This window comes from Bos taurus, chromosome 7 (assembly GCF_002263795.3).
Source record: "Bos taurus isolate L1 Dominette 01449 registration number 42190680 breed Hereford chromosome 7, ARS-UCD2.0, whole genome shotgun sequence".
Classification (NCBI taxonomy): domain Eukaryota; kingdom Metazoa; phylum Chordata; class Mammalia; order Artiodactyla; family Bovidae; genus Bos; species Bos taurus.
This window is the reverse complement of record NC_037334.1, coordinates 49,502,139-49,525,554: the sequence shown is the minus strand read 5'-3', so window position 1 is coordinate 49,525,554 and position 23,416 is coordinate 49,502,139. Positions and strand designations below refer to the sequence as shown.

General features: G+C 42.0%; 1 non-coding gene across 1 annotated transcript; it reads right to left on the bottom strand.

The window, feature by feature from the left end:
• Positions 1 to 10,509: 10,509 nt before the first annotated feature.
• Positions 10,510 to 10,644, bottom strand: LOC112447619 (small Cajal body-specific RNA 11). Its single transcript, XR_003035812.1, has one exon. It is a non-coding gene; the product is annotated as a small Cajal body-specific RNA 11 (non-coding RNA).
• Positions 10,645 to 23,416: the final 12,772 nt, after the last annotated feature.

The following is a 23,416-nucleotide window of genomic DNA, read 5'->3' as shown; positions in this document are numbered from 1 at the left end:
AATTAACTCTGCTAATTCTGAAGACAGGTCACCTCTCCCTCAAAGTTATGGGGTTCTCACTCATTAATGAGACCCCACTCCTTACCTTGCCTCCCTCCTCAGGGTGTTAACAATTATAGAGGAACTCTATCTGGAGCTCTCTCCCACTTGTTCTACCCAAGTAATCAAGTGCACCATTCTTGCCTCCTCCCTTGGTGACTGTAAAGTGGTGTGGGACCCAGGAGCAGACACCTCTGCAACAGTCCCTTTTACCATATTCTACCAGAATAAGTGCAAGTAAATTTCCTTCATTCCTAGTAGGTCTGCTACCCACTCCAGTGTTCTTGCCTGGAGAATCACAGGGATAGGGGAGCCTGGTGGGCTGCCGTCTATGTGGTCACACAGAGTCAGACACGACTGAAGTGACTTAGCAGCAGCAGTAGGTCTGCAATTTTGTATTTGTTAGAACTCCAGTTTGTTATTGTTGTTCAGTCACTAAGTTGTGTCCAACTCTGAGACCCCATGGACTGCAGTTCACCAGACTTCCCTGTCCTTCACCATCTCCTGGAGCTTGCTCAAACTCATGTCCATTGAGTCAGTGATGCCATCCAACCATCTCATCCTCTGTTGTCCCCTTCTCCTCCTGCCTTCAATCTTTCCCAGCATCAGGGTCTTTTCTAATGAGTTGACTCTTCCCATCTTGTGGCCAAAGTATTGCACTTTCAGCTTTAGCATCAGTCCTTCCAATGGATATTCAGTGTTGATTTCTTTAGACGGGAACGGCTACCCACTCCAGTATTCTGGCCTGGAGAATTCCAGTATAGTCCATGGGCTCACAAAGAGTCGGGCACGACTGAGTGACTCTCACTCACTTCACTTCCTTTAGGATTGACTGGTGTGATCTCTTTGCAGTCCAAGGGCACAAGAGTCTTCCAGTTTGTTAACTGCCTGTATATGTAAGAATCAACCTTTGGGCCACCCAGGGCTATATTTGAAAAGACAGATGCCTTTCTTTCTGATACCACTTTGTTGCCTTCATAAGCTCAGCCTTAGGCAGGAATCTGTCTTTAAGATTCACTTTGCATTCTTAGTACTGAAGAAGATGCCTTGATGAATGAATAAATGAGTGAAGAAATAAACGAATGAAAGAACTTGTGACCCCTAGGAGAACCCGAGGCATTATTAGGTGGGGCTGGGTACTGCAGTGAAGGGATGGAGATCTTCCTTGCTTGGTGAAACTCTTTCCTGAGGCTGAGGAAGGCAGGCTAAAGGGATGCAGAGAAGTACGAACAGGAAGTTACTGTCCTGACTCAGTACTCTGTGACCATAATCCAAATCACTTCACCGCACCCTGGACTGGATTTGGATGAGAAAGGGAGGTCAGAAATCACCCACCAAAAATAGAAAGATCCCCCATCAAAGGAGTTCCGGGGGCCAAGACGTCCCAGAGCCTTTTTAGTGCGGTGTACTCGAAGTATGAACTGGGATTAGCGTCAGCCTGCAAACTGACAAGATAAGTACAGAAATGAGAATGTTTAGAGATTTTTGTAGCAATTTGACAGAGTGATTTTATATATGTTGAAGTCTAATAATAAGAAATTTGGGCTTCTATTCTGTCTTTTTTTCTATTTCATTTCTCTAGGAGGATGAGTGTGAATATCTCAAATGCAAAATGTCCTTAATGCACTAAAGCTCTGGCTCTTAACCCAGCATGTTCTCTTCTTTTGCTTGCTTGTAGGATTCTCTCCTTGGGGAAAAGAGATGTCCCACACTGGGTCACTTGGGAAAAGCTCACCAAATTTGCCTCAGTGGGCTCTTCTCTGTTTTTTACCTTTCCCAATCAAGAATCTAATGTTCATACCTGACACTGATATAATATTGTAAGTCAATGATACTTAAAAAAAAAAAAGAATCTATTGTGTAACTCTCACTTAAGACAGTGAGGTTGGTTTCCATGCCACTGTCTATGTGGTCAGAACAGGGGTCACATTAGACCTGAGGAATCCCACATTCCCCTTGAAAGAGTTTTAGGAGTGATTCCACATTCACTTCCTGCGTATGAGTAACTGAATCTTATTCTTCTGTGCTCCCCATAGCACTTGGCATTTCGTTGGTACTCTATAAGGATATTCTTTAATTTTCTAGGAAGGAAGGTGGTGGTGAGCCTTTTGTGTGTAAACTTTGTGCTTGTCCCTGCTCACATTTTCTGAAGATCGTATGATTTCTCTAAGTGGAATTCCTAAATGGAATGTTTAAGAAAGGTTAAAGAAAGGTCTTTCCTTCAGGTATTAGGAACTTTGGACATTGGCCATTAACTTGTTATGTGACCTTGGGCAAGCCATTTACTATCACGTGAACTCAGTTACTTCGTCTGTAAAATGGGGCAGTTGGGAAGATGTTGAATGTTGAATGACCTCTAAGGATTTTACCAGCTCTCTTCCATGCTATTATCCTAGTTTTAAGATTTACGAGATTTATTAATCTTGGAGGTGATTTTACGCCAGAGATGGGAAAGTCTTGTCTTCTGTGTCAACATGGTACTCTTATACATCTTTAAATCCTTCAGTTGGCCAGCTAGATAACACTGTAAGATAGATACCTAGAGGGCAACCAATGTCTTCTTCAGAGTCCTTTGGGACCCTGTCTACATAAGACCTCTGTGCTAGACTGAGCAATAGTCATTCACTGTGGTAGAAGGTCTCCTGGAAGGAGAGAAAGCCAGAGGTAGATACTCCACACTGAAGTCTACTTGCAGCCAAGTCTACTTACAGCCAACCTGTGCATCCATTTCCTTAAACTCAGCTTTATTATCTCATTAGGCTTTTGGGTTTTTTTTTTTTTTTTTATGTGAACCATTTAAAAAATCTTTATTGAACTTGTTACAACATTGCTTCTACTTCCCCTACCAGGGATTAAACCCATACCCCGTGCATTGAAAGGCAAAGTCTTAACCACTGGACCATCAGGGAAGTCCCTCATTAGTTTTTTTTTTTTTTTTTTTCTCCCTTTTTTAATATTTTATTTATGTATTTTTGCCTGCGCTGGGTCTTTGTTGCTTTGCATGGGCTTTCCTCTAGTTGCAGGGAGTGGGGGCTACTCTCTGTTGCAGCACATGGGCTTCCCATTGCAGTGGCTTCTCTTGTTGCGGAGCACAGGCTCTAGGCACTCAAGCTTCAGCAGTTGTAGCTCTTGGGCTCAGTAGTTGTGGCACACGAGCTTAGTTGCTCTGTGGCATGTGGAATCTTCCTGGACCCGGGATCAAACCTGTATCCCTTGCACTGGCAGGTGAATTCTTACCCCCTGAGCCACCAGGGAAGTACCCTCATTAGCTTTTAAATGATGATTCAATTCTTGGTTTCTCTCTTAGGAATGGAAATCAGGAACTGAAAAAGTGGAAACAGTGACAGATTTTATTTTCTTGGGCTCCAAAATCACTGTGGATGGTGACAGCAGCTACGAAATTAAAAGAAACTTGCTCCTTGGAAGGAAAACTCTGACAAACCTAGACAGTGTATTAAAAAGCAGAAACATCACTTTGCCAAAAAAGGTCCATATAGTCAAAGCTGTGGTTTTTCCAGTAGTCATGTACAGATGTGGGAGTTTGACCATAAAGAAGGCTAGGTTCCAAAGAATTGATGTTTTTAAACTGATGTGTTGGAGAAGACCCTTGAGAGTCCCTTGGACAGCAAGAAGATCAAACCAGTCAATCTTAAAGGAAATCAACCCTGAACATTCAATAGCAGGACTGATGCTGAAGCTCTAATACTTTGGCCACCTGATGCAAAGAGCCAACTCATTGGAAAACACCCGGAGGCTGGGGAAAATTGAGGGCAAGAGAAGAAGAGGTGACAGAGGATGAGATGATCGGATGGCATCGCTGACTCAATGGACATGAGTTTGAGCAAAGTCTGGAAGATAGTGAAGGACAGGGAAGCCTGGTGTGCTGCAGTCCATGGGGTCTCAAAGAGTCCGACACAACTTAGTGACTGAACAACAATGACCAGACAAACATGATAGTGGTATCTCTGAACTAGTGGTGTGCTGGTAGATATTCAGCAGCCAGTTTCAGCATGACAGGAGCCATGACTGGTAGTGTTTGCTGATTTGCATGGAATACATACTCCTACCATGGCCGACTTCAAACTGCCAATGTGGACTTAGAAAGAGATGAATAGTTGCACATTGTTATATAGTTATTTTTATCATAGGTATAATAGATGTAAATAACCTTACCAGTATAGATAATAGTGAAGCCTAGTAAAATAACTAGGAAATGATAAATTTTGAGTACTTATCTTTGTCTTTGTTTTTTTGGCTGTGCAATGTGACTTATGGAATTTTACTTCCCTGACCAGGGATCAAACCCTGGGCCCCAGCAGTGAGAGCACTGAGTCCTAATCACCAGACTACCAGTGAATTCCCCTTTTTCCCTTTGCTTTTACTATAATTTATTTATAAATTAATTATAAACAATTAATTTGTTTTTGTTATATATAATATATAAGTAAGTAAGTGTTAGTCGCCCAGTTGTGCCCAATTCTTTGCGACCCCATGGACTGCAGCCCACCAGGCTCCTCTGTCCATAAGATTTTCCAGGCAAGGATACTGGAGTGGGTTGCCATTTCCTTCTCCAGGGGATCTTCCCAACCCAGGGATCGAACCCAGGTCTCCTGCACTGCAGGCAGATTCTTTACTGACTGAGCTACAAAGGAAGCCCTATAATATATAATTTATTTATAAATATATATTATTATATAAATAATTTTATAAATAAATTAATCAGTCGTGTCTGACTCCTTGCCACTCCATGGACTGTACAGTCCATGGAATTCTCCAAGCCAGAATACTGATGTTGGTAGCCTTTCCCTTCTCCAGGGGATCTTCCCAGTCCAGGGATCAAGCCCAGGTCTCCCACCTTACAGGTGGATTCTTTACCAGCTGAGCCACAAGGAAAGCCCATTTATTTATAAGCTTAACTGTAAGTTTATATACTTTAACTTTAATAACAACTGTGTTTAACAAGCAGTTTGCAAAATTCTGGTCTGTGTTGTTGTTTAATCACTAAGTCGTGTCTGACTCTTTATGACCCCATGGACTGTAGCCCTCCAGGTTCCTCTGTCCATGGTATTTCCCAGGCAAGAATACTGGAGTGGGTTTCCATTTCCTTCTCCAGGGGCTCTTCCCCAACCAGGGATTGAAACTGCATCTTCTGCATTGACTGGTGAGTTCATTACCATTGAGTCTCCAGGGAAGCCCATATCTGACTATACTGTAGAACATCAAGCGGTAAGTGGGATGCAATTAGTAAATGCACTGTATTCCACTGGAATGGTATTCATAGAGCTAGAGAGGAGTAGGACAGGATAATCCTGAAGGCCCCTTCCACCTCACGTTCCAGGATGTTGAGATTCCAGGAGTCTCAGGGGAGCACTGGGGGCAGTAATCAATGAGGAGTAAACCAGAGTCACCCTTGCTGTGCCCAGCTTTCAGGAAATCTAGAGACTATTTATAGAGCCACAGAGTGTCTAAGCTATAGGGCCCCATTTTTACAAGGATATAACTGAGGCCCAGAGAAAGAGAGAGAATTTACTCAGGGTTACAGAGTGAATTGGAGCAAAGAGACCTTGAGGGTACCATCCTGGATTGCCCAGGATTGAGGTGTTTGCAATGGTGTGGGACTTTCAATGCTTAAACCAGAACAATCGTGGGTAAACCAGGACGGTTGTTCACCCTTTGGTGACTATAGTATGTATCCTAAATTAATGCTTTCTCTTAATGTGCTTTCTCACTAAACTCCCCAAATCCCTAGTTCCCCCTCATTTCTTTTCCGGGCTCCTTTGCCAGGACTCTGAGATTAGAGGGGCTGTTTAGACTGTGGAGCAAGTTGTGGGGTGTATGTGTGGGAGTTGAGTGAGAGGGTGGAGGTGGTTGGAGAATACCAGAAGAGAAAGAGATAGGATTTCTGACTTTTAACACTCTTCTGCTAATTAGATAAGGGGCGGAGGTGGGGGTGTGGAGAGAATGAGCCTCCATGCATATTCTTCTGAGCAGTGACACTGAGCAGACCTCAGGAATTTTTAATCTCTGATCTCCACCCCTTCTCTCTGGAAGCTTGTCTCTTCCCACCCCCTGGTGACTCCCAGTCCAAATGCCACAGCTGCTTGACCCTCCCTTTTAGCTCCTGATCCCCCAGTTTAGCCTCAATGACTTGCAAAGTTCCTCAACAATATGCCCAGGGAAGGAAGAGGAGAATATTTCAGTTTTCCCTTTGAGATCTCGGGTTCCAGGTGTGGGGAAGAAAACAGGCCTTCCTGTGTGGAAAATGGGAGCAGTTGCTGGAACACATGGGCCTGTGAGGGCTGGGACATGTGAGAGAGGATAAATCTGCAAGCCGTTACTGGATGTTTCTAGCCTGAAGATGTATTTCTTTCATCACTTGGGAAGCTCCTTAGGACTTAGCATTGTCAATCCCAACCATATAGGAATCTCTTCAAGGATAGTAGCACATTCTCCTGTCAAACTGAGGTGCCCAGATGGCAGAAGCTGCATCACCTCAGTTCAGTTCAGTCGCTCAGTTGTGTCTGACTCTCTGTGACCCCATGGACTGCAGCATACGAGGCTTCCCAGGCACCAACTCCCAGAGCTTACTCAAACTCACTGAGTCAGTAATGCCATCCAACCATCTCATCCTTTGCCGTCCCCTTCTCCTCTCTCCTTCAATCTTTTCTAGAATATGGGTCTTTTCCAATGAGTCAGTTCTTCGCATCAGGTGGCCAAAGTATTGGAGTTTCAACTTCAGCATCAGTCCTTCCAATGAATATTCAGGACTGATTTCCTTTAGGATGGACTGGTTGGAACTCCTTGCAGGCCAAGGGACTCTCAAGAGTCTTCTCCAACACCACAGTTTAAAATAATCAGTTCTTCGGCACTCAGCTTTCTGTGTAGTCCAACTCTCACATCCATATATGACTACTGGAAAACCATAGCTTTGACTAGACAGACATTTGTTGGTAAAGTAACGTCTCTGCTTTTTAATATGCTGTCTAGTTTGGTCATAGCTTTTCTTCCAAGGAGCAAGTATCTTTTAATTTCATGGCTGCAGTCACCATCTGCAGGGATTAGCCTGAAAAGATTTGAAATTGGAGGGGCTCATCCTAGGAGAGATTTCAGTTTATTATATCTTGTATTATCTCACTGTTCAAAATGCCCATCTCTGGACATTGGATAAAACACAGAAATTCCCAGTTAATGTTTCTTGATTGATTGTTGGGGAAGAAAGTATGGAGATGATTGGGGGATTTTATTAGTTTTCTGAGAATATACATCCATCTGTTTATTCTAAAGATAACTGCCTACTTAGTTCTGGCTAATATTCCACAGTTATGGTCTAAGATGAATTATCATTACTTGTTTTTTATCCTGGGGGAGCTCTTAGTGTGGTCTGAGAGAGAGGGGTTTAAACAATTCATACTAATACAGTGAGATAAAGTACTCTGGAAAGGTTTGCAGGGAGTAGGGATAATCAGTTAACGCCATAGACAAGGACTTCTGATAGAGACCTGCCATCTGGTGGCAATGAATGGTATAACATGGCTTTGCTGCTCTGATGAGGGATCAATTCAGTTCAGTTCAGTTCAGCTGCTCAGTCGTGTCCGATTCTTTGCGATCCCATGAATTGCAGCACGCCAGGCCTCCCTGTCCATCACCAACTCCCGGAGTTCACTCAAACTCACGTTCATCGAATCGGTGATATAGGACCTCAATTTCAACCTTTACTGAGCACCTGCTTAATGGGTAGCCAGCCCAATGGTTGGCAGTGTGAGGCATATACATATGCATATTGTTTCTAAGATGACATTGGTCTTTAAAAAATTTGCAGTGTGCTTGTTGATATAAAGTATAATTGAAAATGTTGTCACTCAAATAGCATTTTTATACATGTATAACACTTGATATACACACATGAACAAATGTACTTTAAATAATATATGTGATTAATACTTGTTACCAAAAAGATAAACAAAATGGAAATATGTAATGTAAAAAATGAGAGTCTCCCTGTCCCACTTCCTGTGAGTAACCATTATCAACAGTTTAGTATGGATTCTTTTCTCTGCGTATACAATGTTTATAAATACATACAAATTTAAAAATAGAATTGTGCTATAATTCCTCAATTTGGTTTTTAAGCCTTTTTAATGTTTATTTATTTGGCTGCACCAGATCTTAGTTGCAGCATGTGAGATCTTCATCTTCATTGTGTCAGGCGGGATCTTTGCTTGCGGCATGTGCAATCTAGTTCCCTGACCAGGGATTGAATCCAGGCCCCCTGCCTTGGGAGTGCAGAGTCTTAACCACTGGACCATCAGAGAAGTCCTGGTTTTTAAACTTTTACGTCATGGACCTTTTTCTGTGATACTACATATCAATCTAACTTGTTTTCCCTTAATTTTTATATTAAATCAAAAATTAAGCATGTTATAATGAGTAAATACTCTATAAGGTTTGTTAAGAAAAGCAGTGAAAGTGAAGTCGCTCAGTCGTGTCTGACTCTTTGCGACCCCATGAACTGTAGCCTATCAGGCTCTTGTGTCCATGGGAGTCTCCAGGCAAGAATACAGGAGTAGGTTGCCATTTCCTTCTCCAGTGGATCTTCCCGACCCAGGGATCGAATGCGGGTCTCCCGCATTGCAGGCAGTTGCTTTACCCTCTGAGCCACCATACCCCCATTGTCCTCTCAAAGAGCTACAACTTTCAATTCTTTTATCTGGTGCTATTAGCATTATCTCCATATTTCTAAAACAAACCTATTTGTGTCCTATTTATTGATTATTTTTCGGTTTTAAGTATTATTTGTTGTCTTCCCACCATGGATGATGAGAATTGGCCTCTGTTAACTTTTTGCACTTATCAAATCCAAATGCATCTTTCTCATCTTTTCTTACCCCATGGACTACTGTAGTCTACCAGGCGCCTCTGTCCATGGAATTCTCCAAGCAAGAATATTGGAGTGGGTTGCCATTTCCTTCTCCAGGAGATCTTCCTGACCCAGGAATTGAACCTGGGTCTCCTACATTGCAAGCAGTTTCTTTACTGACTGAGTCATCAGGGAAGCCCTCATCTTTTCTAGTTTAGTTAAATTGACTTAGGTCAGTATTGAGTTATTTACATTGTGATCATGTATACTATTTAGAGGAGAGTCATGTAACGAATCAGGCTTGCTGTTCTTTCTCTATATGTCTTTTTATTTTCCCTGGAATTAACAATACCATTTTTTGTTGTTGTTTGCTTAGTTTTCTATGTAGTTGTCAGCACTTTAGGCCCAAATTCTGCCCTTAGCTAAAAGACCTCTTGTTTAGCTCCTGGACTTGCTCTAATCTGGCTTAGTTACTTCTCTATATATTGCATAGCTATCACCTTAGTGTCTTCTTTCACCATCAGGATGAAGGTTCAGTATATTTCTTCACTTTGTTGCACATCTTGTTTCTTAAATTTTGTGTCTTTCTACTTTTGTTTACTCCCTCATTTTGGTGGATAACATTTTGGTAGCTTCCTGAGAAAGGGTCATAGGAAGCAAATTTTTTGAGAACCCACATACCTGAAAAATCTACTCTCACTTGATTGATATTTAAAATCTTTAAACTACTATTTTGGTAGAGTTTAGAATTATAGATTGGAAATATTTTCCTATAGAATGTTGAGGTAATTGTTCTAACGTCTTCTAGTTTTCAGTGTTGCTGTTGAGAAATCTTGTCTTGGATGCTAGTCTTTTGTAGCTTACCTGTTCTTCTCCCCTCCCCTACCCCTTTAGAAGCTTTTAGAAACGCTTTGTTTAGCCCCAGCACAGTGAAATTTCCCAATGATGTGGCTTTGGTTTAGAACTTTTTAGTTTCTCGTGTTTAGTACCCCTGGACTCTTCCAGTCTATAAAAATATCTCTGTGGCCTGATAAACTTTCTGCATCTGGGGTGGACTGAGTAAGATCGATTCCTGCAGTTGCTTAGCAGAGACCATCTTCCAGCAGGTGACCTCAGGTCCTCCTGCCCAACTCGGGAAGTAGAACCAAGGACAAATCAAGGCAAATAACGAAAGGACCATTCTTAAATACTTGAAAGTATTGAAAAATGGAGTAGATAAAATATTTTGGTATTAACATTATAGTGAACAATGCTTATATCTAAATGTTTACAAACTTCTCTTAACTTTTTCTTTCACCCTCACCCTCCCATTGAAACTGCTTTGGATTACCAGTGATCTCCATATTGTCAAATCCAGATTGATGTAGATGATGTAGATGATTCAGTCTCCAACTTGTAACTTCTTTTTCTTGCAGCTTCCAGGACTTCAGAGATGATTGGTTTTCCTTTTACCTCTGGGTGCTCTGTTTCCATCTGCTTGTTACTCATCATTTCTCTGACCTACTAATGTTGGAAAGTCTTGAGGCTCCTTCCTCAGACATTCTCTATTTTTTATCTGTATTTACTCCCACATGGTGACCATCCCAAAATTATATCTTTTTTTTTTTTCTTAAATTATCCCCTTTTGCCTTCAAGAGTTAGCCCTATTCTTAGGGCAGACCTCCTGAGAGGGAGATTGATGCATGTCCTGCCAGACTCCAGAGTTAAATCTTTATACCTCACCTAAGTTATATGTTTATAGCAGACCTCATCTAAGCTCTAAACTTTTTTTTTTAGCTCCAAACTTACAAAAAAATTTTGTTTATTTATTTTTGTCTGTGTCAGGTCTTTGTTGCAGCACTGCCATGTGAGGGCTTCTCTCTAGTTGGGGCTCTCTCTGTGGGCTCCAGAGAGCATACAGTTTGTGGCATGTGGGCTCTCTAGCTGAGATATGTGGGCTCAGTAGTTGTGGTGCGTGGGTTAGTTGCCTCGAGTCATGTGGGATGTTAGTTCCCTGACCAGGGATTGAAACCCCACATTGGAAAGCAGATTCTTAACCACTGGACCACCAGGGAAGTCCCTTTAAACTTGTATATCCAACTGCCTACTGGACATCCCCCTGGCTATCGAGCAGGCATTTCAAATGTGACATGTCCAAAACAGAGCTTCCTGTTCTCTTCCTCCTCACTCTCAATCTGATCCTCTAACAAGTCTTCCCATCTCGGTAAATGGCAACTTTATCCTTCAGTAGTTAAGGGCAATTCTAGACTCTTTTTCCTCACACCCAACATCTACCCGGATAGCAAATCTCAGCACTAACAGGCTAGATATTTTACATGCTAATCTTTATTGTCTGTTTCCTCTAACAGAATGTAAACATCATGAAAACAGAATTTTGTCTATTTTAGTCATGGTTGTATCCTCAGGGCCTACAATAGTGCTGGGAACATAGTTGACATTCAGTAGATATTTGTTCAATGAATTTTAAAAGATACACATTCTTAGGAATGTTTAAAAGTCAAGTTTAGTAAGGCATAACTTACACACAGTAAACTTTATCCTGTTTAAGTATTGCTATATAAAAAGTTCTGACAAATATACACGGTTATGTAGTAACCATCACAATCAACACACAGAACATTTCCATTACTCCAAATTCTTCTGTGCTCTTTATAATCAACCCCTCCCCCATCATAGTCCCTGGCAACCACTGATCTTATTTCTGTGTGCATTTACATATACACATATGTAATATTTTTTAAAGACTTAATTTTCTTAGGGCAGTTTTAGATTTACAAAAAAATTGAGAGAAAAGTACAGAGATTTCCCATATATCCCCTGTCCCTGTACACATGTAACTTCTGTTATCAGTATTGCTTACCACAATGATACATTTCTACTTACACTGACCCTTTGTAATCACTCAAAGTCCATAGTTTACATTAGGGTTCACTCTTGATGTTGTTCATTCTATGGGTTCAAACAAATATATAAGGACATGCATCCATCATTATGGTAGCAAACAGTATTATTATTGTCCTAAAAATAACCCACAAGAGACTGACCCAGACTTGCCGGTGAGTGTCCAGGAGTCTCCAGTGGAGGCAAGGGTTAGTGGTGGCCTGCTGCAGGATTAGGGGCACTGAGTGTAGCAGTGCATGCCTGGGATCTTTTGAAGGAGGCCGCCATTATCTTCATTATCTCCACCATAGTTTGGCCCCAGATAAATAGCAGGGAGGGAACACAGCTCCACCCATCAAAAGATCTTTGGATTAAAGATTTACTGAGCACAGTCCTGCCCATCAGAACAAGACCCAGTTTTCCCCTCAGTCTCTCCCATCAGGAAGCTTCCATAAGCCTCTTATCCTTCTCCATCAGAGGGCAGACAGACTGAAAACCACAATCACAGAAAACTAACCAATCTGATCACATGGACCACAGCCTTGTCTAATTCAATGAGACTATGAGCCATGCCATGTAGGGCCACCCAAGACGGACAGGTCATGGTGGAGAGTTCTGACAAAATGTGGTCCACTGGAGAAGGGAGTGGCAAACCATTTCAGTATTCTTGCCTTGAGAACCCCATGAACAGTATGAAGAGGCAAAAAGATAGGAGACTGAAAGATGAACTCCCCAGGTCAGTAGGTGCCCAATATGCTACTGGAGATCAATTCAGTTCAATTGCTCAGTTGTGTCTGACTCTTTGTGACCCCATGGACTGCAGCACGCCAGGCCTCCCTGTCCATCACCAACTCCTAGAGTTTACTCAGACTCATGTCCATTGAGTTGGTGATGCCATCCAACAATCTCATCCTCTGTCATCCCCTTCTCCTCCTGCCTTCCATCTTTCCCAACATCAGGGTCTTTTCAAATGAGTCAGCTCTTAGCATCAGGTGGCCAAACTGTTGGAGTTTCAGCTTCAACATCAGTCTTTACAATGAACATTCAGGACTCATTTCCTTTAGGATGTACTAGTTGGATCTCCTTGTAGTCCAAGGGACTCTCAAGAGTCTTCTCTTTGAACATCACAGTTCAAAAGCATCAATTCTTCAGCGCTCAGCTTTCTTTATAGTCCAACTCTCATGTCCATACATGACTACTGGAAAAACTATAGCCTTGACTAGACAGACCTTTGTTGGCAAAGTAATGTCTCTGCTTTTTAATATGCTGTTTAGGTTGATCATAACTTGTCTTCAAAGAAGTAAGCGTCTTTTAATTTCATGGCTGCAGTCACCATCTGCAGTGATTTTGGAGCCCCCCAAAATAAAGTCTGCCACTGTTTCCACTGTTTCTCCATCTATTTGCCAGGAAGTGATGGGATGGGATGCCGTGATCTTTGTTTTCTGAATGTTGAGCTTTAAGCCAATTTTTTCCACTCTCCTCTTTCACTTTCATCAAGAGGCTCTTTAGTTCTTTGCTTTCTTCCATAAGGGTGGTGTCATCTGCATATCTGAGGTTATTGATATTTCTCCCAGAAATCTTGATTCTGCTTGTGCTTCATCCATCTCCACTGGAGATCAGTGGAGAAATAACTCCAGAAGGAATGAAGAGATGGAGCCAAAGCAAAAACAATACCCAATTGTGGATGTGACTGGGGATAGAAGCAAAGTTTGATGCTGTAAAGAGCAATAGTGCATAGGAACCTGGAATGTTAGGTCCATGAATCAAGGCAAATTGGAAGTGGTCAAACAGGAGATGGCAAGAGTGAACATTGACATTCTAGGGATCAGCGAACTAAGATGGACTGGAATGGGTGAATTTAACTCAGATGACGATTATATCTACTACTGTGGGCAGGAATCCCTTAGAAGAAATGGAGTAGTCATCATAGTCAAATAAAGAGTCTGAAATGCAGTACTTGGATGCAATCTCAAAAATGACAGAATGATCTCTGTTCATTTCCAAGGCAAACCATCCAATATCATGGTAATCGAAGTCTATGCCCTGATCAGTATGCTGAAGACGCTGATGTTGAAAGGTTCTATGAAGACCTACAAGACCTTCTAGAACTTACACCCAAAAAAGATGTCCTTTTCATTATAGGGGACTGGAATGCAAAAGTAGGAAGTCAAGAGATACCTGGAGTAACAGGCAAATCTGGCCTTGGAGTACAGAACGAAGCAGGGCAAAGGCTAATAGAGTTTTGCCAAGAGAATACACTGGTCATAGCAAACACCCTCTTCCAACAACACAAGAGAAGACTCTACACATGGACTTCACCAGATGGTCAACACCGAAATCAGATTGATTATATTCTTTGCAGCCAAAGATGGAGAAGCTCTATACATTCAGCAAAAACAAGACTGGGAGCTGACTGTGGCTCAGATCATGAACTCCTTATTGTCAAATTCAGACTTAAATTGAAGAAAGTAGGGAAAACCACTGGAGAAGGCAATGGCACCCCACTCCAGCACTCTTGCCTGGAAAATCCCATGGATGGAGGAGCCTGGTGGGCTGCAGACCATGGGGTCGCTAAGAGTCGGACACGACTGAGCGACTTCACTTTCACTTTTTCACTTTCATGCATTGGAAATGCATGAAATTCCTTTCATGAGAAGGAAATGGCAACCCACTCCAGTGTTCTTGCCTGGAGAATCCCAGGGGCAGGAGAGCCTGGTGGGCTGATGTCTATGGGGTCACACAGAGTCGGACACAACTGAAGTGACTTAGCAGTAGCCGCAGGGAAAACCACTGGCCCATTCAGGTATGACCTAAATCAAATCCCTTATGATTATACAGTGGAAGTGAGAAATAGATTCAAGGGATTAGATCTGATAGACAGAGTGCTTGATGAACTATGGATGGAGGTTCATGACATTGTATAGGAGACAGGGATCAAGACCATCACCAAGAAAAAAAAATGCAAAAAGGCAAAATGGCTGTTTGAGGAGGCCTTACAAACAGCTGTGAAAAGAAGAGAAGCAAAAAGCAAAGGAAAGATATACCCATTTGAATGCAGAGTTCCAAAGAATAACAAGGAGAGATAAGAAAGCCTTCCTCAGTGATCATTGCAAAGAAATAGAGGAAAACAATAGAATGGGAAAGATGAGAGGTCTCTTCAAGAAAATTAGAGATACCAAGGGAACATTTCATGCAAAGATGGGCTCAATAAAGGACGGAAATGGTATGGACCTAAGAGAAGCAGAAGATATTAAGAAGATGTGGCAAGAATACACAGATGAACTATAGAAAAAGATCTTCGTGACCCAGATAATCACGATGGTATGATCACTCACCTAGAGCCAGACATCCTAGAATGCGAGGTCAAGTGGGCCTTAGGAAGTATCACTACAAACAAAGCTAGTGGAGGTGATGGAATTCCAGTTGAGCTATTTCAAATCCTAAAAGATGATGCTGTGAAAGTGCTGTGGCCACAGGACTGGAAAAGGCCAGTTTTCATTCCAATACCAAAGAAAGGCAATGCCAAAGAATTCTCAAACTACCACACAATTGCACTCATCTCACACTCTAGTAAAGTAATGCTCAAAATTCTCCAAGCCAGGCTTCAACAGTATGTGAAGCGTGAACTTCCAGATGTTCAAGCTGGTTTTAGAAAAGGCAGAGGAACCAGAGATCAAATTGCCAAAATCTGTTGGATTATTGAAAAAGCAAGAGAGTTCCAGAAAGACATTTACTTCTGCTTTATTGACTATGCCAAAACCTTTGACTGTGTGGATCACCACAAACTGTGGAAAATTCTTCAAGAAATGGGAATACCAGACCACCTGACCTGCCTCTTGAGAAATCTGTATGCTTGTCAGGAAGCAACAGTTAGAACTGGACATGGAACAACAGGCTGGTTCCAAATAGGGAAAGGGGTACGTCAAGACTGTATATTGTCACCCTGCTTATTTAACTTCTATGCAGAGTACATCATGAGAAATGCTGGGATGGATGAAGTACAAGCTGGAATCAAGATTGCTGGGAGAAATATCACTAACCTCAGATATGCAGATGATACCACCCTTATGGCAGAAAGTGAAGAACTAAAGAGCCTCTTGATGAAAGTGAAAGAGGAGAGTGAAAAAGTTGGCTTAAAGTTCAACATTCAGAAAACTAAGATCATGGCATATGGTCCCATCACTTCATGGCAAATGGGGAAACAATGGAAAGAGTGGCAGACTTTATTTTGGGGGGCTCCAAAATCACTGCAGATGGTGACTGCAGCCATGAAATTAAAAGACCCTTACTCCTTGGAAGAAAAGTTAGTTTGACCAACCTAGACAGCATATTAAAAAGCCGAGACATTAGTTTGCCAACATAGTCAAAGCTATGGTTTTTCCAGTAGTTATGCATGAATGTGAGAGTTGGACTGTAAAGAAAGCTGACCACCGAAGAACTGATGCTTTTGAACTGTGGTGCTGGAGAAGACTCTTGAGAGTCCCTTGGACTGCAAGGAGATCCAACCAGTCCATCCTAAAGGAAATGTTCATTGTAAGAACTGATGCTAATGCTGAAGCTCCACTACTTTGGCCACCTGATTCAAAGAGCTGATTCAATGGAAAAGACCCTGATGCTGGGGAAGATTGAAGGTGGGAGGAGAAGGGGATGACAGAGGATGAAATGATTGGATGGCATCACCAATGCCATGATGGACATGAGTTTGAGTAGGCTCTGGGAGTTGGTGATAGACAGGGAGGCCTGGCATGCTGCAGTCCATGGGGTCGCAAAGAGTCGGACACAAATGAATGACTGAACTGAACTGAACTGAATAGTCACTTAGGTACATTAAAACCCCAAAAGGGATTCAGGATGAAGATTAGGATGAGGCATTCTGTGCTCTGGGAAAAGTGACGTAACAGGCTTTAGATGGTTAGATATTTTCAGGATACATTTTTTATGAACCTGGATTCTTGGTTCTTCCCATATTTAGAAAAGTACTAAAACTACTAAGATATCTGTTCCTGTTACCTAGCAGCAATCTTCCACCAGACTTGTGTGCTTGCTTAGAGGTGACTTTTGCCTGTCCTGTATATACTAACTGCATCCCTTATTCTTTGAAACAGTCCTCGGAACTCTCTGAGAAACTCTCTCCCAGGTTATAATCCTCAATTTGACTCAAATAAAATTTTCCATTTCTTTCTTAGATTGCCTATTAATTTTTTATTGTTGTTGATAGTGCTTACCCTGGTCCCTCATCCTTGATCCCCACCTCAGTGTCAGCATTTCCCACCCTTTGTGACTGGGGAGAGGCTGACGGTGTCAACCTGGGAAGTCAGGGCTTCACTTGATGAGAAAGGTGATGGCAGCAGAGCCCCATGGAAATGTTTCTTTGGTAGGTGGAAATTTGGTTAGCAGCTGGGGAGAGAGTACAAAATTTTGAAGGTCTTGATTTGGGAGTCATCTGTGGGGAGGACATAGCTGAAGCTCTGAGACTGTGTGAGGCATCTCAGAGACGGAAGGAACTGAGACAAAAGAGCAGAAGGCCAAGGACCAGCTCTCAGCGAAGTGACACTAGCAAAGGAAGCAAGAAAATGAATAGGGAGTAAGGTTGGGCTACCAGGGCAGTATGGAATCCCAGGACAATTTAAGTTGAGGGGTGGAATGCCAGCTGAACGATGAATGTCGTAGCTGTGTCACAGGGAGGAGCCATGGTGAGCTGCAGTACTCAGGAAGGCTTGTGGCAGAAATAGGACTTGAAAGATAGATAGACTAAGTGGGTGGAGAAGAAAGTGGGGGAGCCATCACTGGCTGTGAAATCCCACCTTTGCAGGAACTGTCTACCTATACAGAGGCCAGTTCTTACCTTCCATGGGCTGTGAGGGACGCTATTTCACTCGCTGGATATCATTTGGACCAGTCAGGTTTTCTTGGATTTCTAGAGATGAAATTATTCTCTCTTAGTTCCTAAACGACCATCATCCTACTTGCCCTGCAAACTCTGCTTTCCCAGAGAAAAGAAGAGAGAGGGCATGAAGAGGAATGGGCAATATAGTAGGAGGATTCAGTCTTAACAATTCTGTGTGAAACTTGAAAGGGAAGTCAAAGGAAACAGACGAAGGTTTTTCCTGAGGCTGGGGCCAGGAGGGAATGATGCAGCATCGTGAAAATATTTTAAGAAGCAGTGGATAGCCAGAACTAAGAGTCAGAGTGACCAACTCACCCTGCTTCTCCCTCAGCTTGCCCTATGTTACACCAGAAGTCCCACATTTTGGGAAATTTGGGACAGTTGATCATCCCGTCAGGAGACCTCGGCTTTAGCTTTGTATCTGCCATTAACTTCATTCCCCTCTGAGCCTCAGTTTCCTCCTCAAGTGTAAAGTAAGGTACCTGGGCAAAATGATATCAAAGAGCCCCTCCAATCCTGATGGAGGAATCTGAAAATTTGCCCAAGCTGCCTTGTCATCCAGACTTTCTCTTGGAACCTGCCTTGAGTTTAGGCAGAAACATTCTCACCACAGAGGGTGCACCTGAAGGCTCCAGGTACAGCAAATTCCTATACAGACTCCAGATCCTTCTGTTAGTGACATAAGTTAATGTCAGCATACAAAGTACATCCCCAGCTGGTTCAACTTAAGATTTTTCGACTTTACAATGATGTGAAAGCAATATGCATTCAGTGGAAACTGTACTTTGAATTTTGCTCTTTCCCCAGGCTACTGATCATACTTCTTATGATGCTGGGCAGCGGCAGCGAGCCATAGCCCTGAGTCAGTCACATGATCTCAAGGGTAAACAACTTACAACCATTCTATACCCATACATCTGTTCACTTTCAGTATGATCGTCAATACACTACAAGAAATATTCAACACTTTATAAAATAGGCTTTATGTTGGATAATTTTGCTCAACTCTAGGCTCATGTTAAGTGTACTGAGCGCGTTTGGGTAGGCTAGGCTAAGCTATGATGTTCAGTAGGAAGATCCATATTATAATTGTTAGTTGTCACCTACAAAATAAACTGAAGGTGATTATTCCAGTTGTCAGATTTTCTCAAGGAATGTAAACTATATATAAACCCAAAATAAGAAACTTAGTAAGAAAAAGAAATTTCTTAACGCTCCCAACTGGTACTATATTATTGAAATTGTACCCTATACAATCATGCTGGAATGAAATGTGGTTATCATTTCTATTTAGAATTTAACTTGGCTACTAAAAGAATGTTTCTGTCTTTTGATTTCTATGAATATAAAACAGAAAATGTTTCTCTGTGTTGTAAATCTTCTCAGTACGTACTGTTCTGAAAGTAGCGTTTTATGTTAGCTTTACAAGGTCATCATCTTTTGGCAAGAATTTTGAAACCAATAAATTTGAAAATAGTTACCTTGGACTTTTCCAGAGTCAGTGGCGGCACAACATAAGAGCCTAGACCTTGAAACCAGAATGCCTGGGTTTGTATCACAGGTTTGTATCAAGCACAATTTGGTGTTTCTACGCCTCTATCTTCAGCTGTAAAATGGGAATGATGTTAATAGTACCTACCTCATAGAGCTGTCACGAGGATTAAATGAGTTGATATATCTACAAGTGCTCAGACCTCTTCTTGGCACAAGGTAAGCACTAAGTAAGTGTCCCAGTGCAACGCCAGATCCTTCAATTCAGAGATTTTCATCTGTTTTGTTCACTTATATATCCCCAGAACTATGTGTTCTATATGTGCCTAGAAGTATGCTTGGCTTGCAACAAGCATTCAATAATAATTTGTTGAATGAAAGTATGTGTCTTGGTAATAGGTATTCAACTTGTGGCTATTCATGAGGTTTTTTAAAGTCCATAGGATTTATCTATTTTAAACCTTTGATTTTTACAAAGGAAAACTGAGGCCCAGAGAGAATGAATCTTTTCAATGTCACATGAGCTTTGCTGGCAATAAAATTAAACACCAAATACTTGTCATAAGAGAAACACACTAGATAGAACCTCTGTTTTCCCTCTTCATCTTTTTTTTACCAGGTGCTCCTGTCTCAGTAGTTATCAGAACGTCTTACATAGAGACACTCAGCTTTTATCTGAAAGGATGCCATGGTACCTGAAGGCACAAGATCTGTTGCAGCAGGCAGAATCAGTTTATCCCACGAGAACAAAGTGCCTTGCACTGAAAGGATAAGGGTAACTATGTCCATGCTGTGTTCTTGGCTCCTACCTGCTCCTCTTTCCTTCCTCAACAAGCTTGGGACTCACATGTGTAGCTGAAACTCCCACAGCCAAGCCAGAAGCAAGCATGACACTGGTTTTGTACTAATCCTGGTTTCAAATCCCATTTCTGCTACTTACTACCTGTTGTGCTACTTGTGACCTTGTTGTGTAAGTTATTTCACTTCTGTAGTCTGTGCATCTCTAAAATGGGTATGTCAACATACAGTGGAGGTAAATGTTAGCAAGAATACAGGGCCTACTGATTTGTTCAACATGATGGATGCAAACAAGACCCACAGCAAGGCTTGTTGTAGTTGCACGTTGGGTCCTCTGGGAGGAAACTCTCTGATGAAGGGCAGGACACTTAGGAGAGTGCTCTTGGGATCATTGTCTGTGGAAGGAAGGGGAAGGAGAGGGCAGAGGAAGCAGTTGGGCTGTGGTTCAGGCCCAGTGAAGACCTTAGCTGACCTCTCACAGGGAGCTCTACAGCTGGGATGGGTCTGCAGAATTGTCGCCAGTTGAGGTGAGAAAGCTGGACCGTCACCCTTCCCCTGACTGTGTTGTCAGTTATTTGATACAGTCTGGTCCTGGACATTTTCTTCAGCCAAGGGATTCTCCAAAGAGGGCTGAAAGCTGAGGATCATGGCAGCATTCCCAGAAATTTGGGCAATAACTGTATTCTGAAGGGGTATCTGGTTAGTGCTACCCAGCTTCCATCACTTCCAAACTCCAGAACCAGGCATAAAGAAGAGATCCTGAAAGCTTCTAGATGGGAAACACAGGGCATCCACAAAGGAACAAGAATAAGAATGACATCAGAAGCTTTAAGAGCACATTAGAAGAGGCAATAGAGAAATGCCTTCAGACACTGCATAGAAATAAGTTTCTAAACTAGAATTCAATTCTGAGCCGAACTATCAAATTTGAGGATACAATAAAGACATTTCAGACATGCAGTTTTGACTTTTGACTTCCCATGCACTGTTCCTTAAGACGGAATTGAATAAGGGATTCAGGAAGAAGAGGATCTTCCAAGAAGACTTGAAGGGAAGTCTGAGTAGAAGTGTTGAGCCACAGCCTAGAGACAACAGGAGAGCCTGGAGTGGGAGGCTGGGCCCTGGAGGGAAGCTGTTAGTAGTCAAAACCACATTTTTCTTATGAGTGTCAATAGTTGGTAAATCTGTAAAGAAAAATAAAGAAATGATGATTATAAAAGTCAAGATAGAGTTCACCTCTAGAAAGGAAAGTGAGGGGAGGAAGAGCTTCCAAGGTGGTGATGTTTTGTTTTTTGATCTGAGTGATGGTGATATTTGCTTTATTTGCTTTATTAGTGGTGGTATAACAACACACACACACACACACACATATATATATACATACACACATATATGTGTGTGTTTTATGCCATTTTCTATGTATATATTTTACAATAAATTATTTTAAAATATTAGAAGAATATAAATAATAAGGGTAGCCCTCAGCACAGTTCCTGTTGGAGCTGTGTTCCTGGCCTCGAGCACATAGTACAAGTCCAGTAAGTGTTAGCTGAATATCATCATTATCATCATTATCCTGCTATCCATTCCTGAACAAGTACTTTCAGTTTTTGGTTTCTATAAGGGTGTGAGACATATTCCAAAAGAGCATGCAAAAGAGGGGACGATTAACACTTGGCCAGGAAATACTTTTATGTTTGCACTAACAAAGAAACAGGGCTTCCTGTTCTGAAAATGTATCACTAGCAGAGACAAAATTAAGATATTTTCTATTTCCCCTGCTTCTTCTACAGCTGTCAAATGGACAGGAGGATGGGAAGAGTTACCTCCTGTTTCCCCAACAACAGCCTCTGACCTTTGGTGGGCACATCCTTTGCCTCTGAGCAAATGTGAACCCCAACATGCAAACTTATTATGGGGCAGATGTGTCTTGGACTCACTGTCGCCTCCTCTTACACTCATCTATTAGGAAATCAGGCTGATTGGATAGAGAGAGCTCTCCATCAGGAGTCTGGGGGCCTGGGCTCCAGCTTAAGCAGTGTGCATCTTCTTTATCTGTAAAGCCAGAGTTCTGGGGCTAGGTCACCCCTGAGATTCCTTCCAGCTCTGATAGTCTATGATTGTAATATCCTTCAAAGGTAGTGAAAGAGGAGAGAGGTAGCATAGCTAAGAGGAAGAGCATGTGAGTTTTGAGTCAGGCAGACCTAGGTTTAGATCCCAGCGCCACCACCTACTACTTATGTGAACTTTGTACATCAGCCTCAACTCCCAGATCTATAAAATTGGAATAGTGCCTGCAATGCAGAAATGTGAAGATGAAGTGAAATGGTGTATGTCCATGGTTCCCAAACTGTATGTTGAAGCTCCCTAAGGCAATGCAGTGAACTTACATGGGTACCACCACTGGATATTTAAAAAACTAAGGGAAACACAGTGATACATGTTGGGTACCAGAAGAAAGAGCTTAAAAATTAGGTTGGCTACATTCTCTGATGTCTTATGTTGTACCCTCGCAAAGCTGGGTTTTCAGTGTGATAAAAATCAAGTGCCATGTAAAAATCAGCGTGGAACACTAAGTACGAGTGGTGGTGTCCCATCTGACTAAGACGTTGAACAGTGTGAAATAGGTGCACACGTCTCACTAATAACTAGGTGTGGTTATTTAAGAAGGAAATATAGACAACAGTTTCCTTTCAATTTTCACGTATCATTTTTTCAAACAACTTCTTAATTATTAGCATATAAATGCCTCTTTGCTTCTTTTGATGGAATTGTTTAGTAAATGGAGCTATTAGGTACTTCTTTTGGCCTAAGGGAATGGTGGAAAGCTTCCTGAGACACTGTGGGCTCTGGGAAAAGAGAAAGTTTGGGGACCTCTGAACATCATTCTCAGTGAATGATATACATTCATAAAAAGCAATATAATGTTCGTATATAATAACATAACTATACATTCTTACGGAGAAGGCAATGGCACCCCACTCCAGTACTTTTGCCTGGAAAAGCCCATGGATGGAGGAGCCTGGTAGGCTGCAGTCTATGAGGTCGCTAAGAGTCGGACATGACTGAGCGACTTCACTTTGACTTTTCACTTTCATGCATTGGAGAAGGACATGGCAACCCACTCCAGTGTTCTTGCCTGGAGAATCCCAGGGACGGGAAGCCTGGTGGGCTGCCGTCTATGGGGTCGCACAGAGTCGGACACGACTGAAGCGACTTAGCAGCAGCAGCATACATTCTTAAAGCAGTTCATAGTATCTCTTGATATTACTTCAAAAACACAGTTTTTACAACCACATTCTTATCTTTAGAAATTCACCCAAATAAATAATTTTTAAGGAATCAAAATTTGTATATATCAAATTTAATGAGAAAAGCAAGGCTAATTAAACAGTAATGCCTCTACAGCAGTTTACTTACAGGAGTGTGTCTTTGTTGTGATGGCCAGTTTGCCCCTTTTTCCT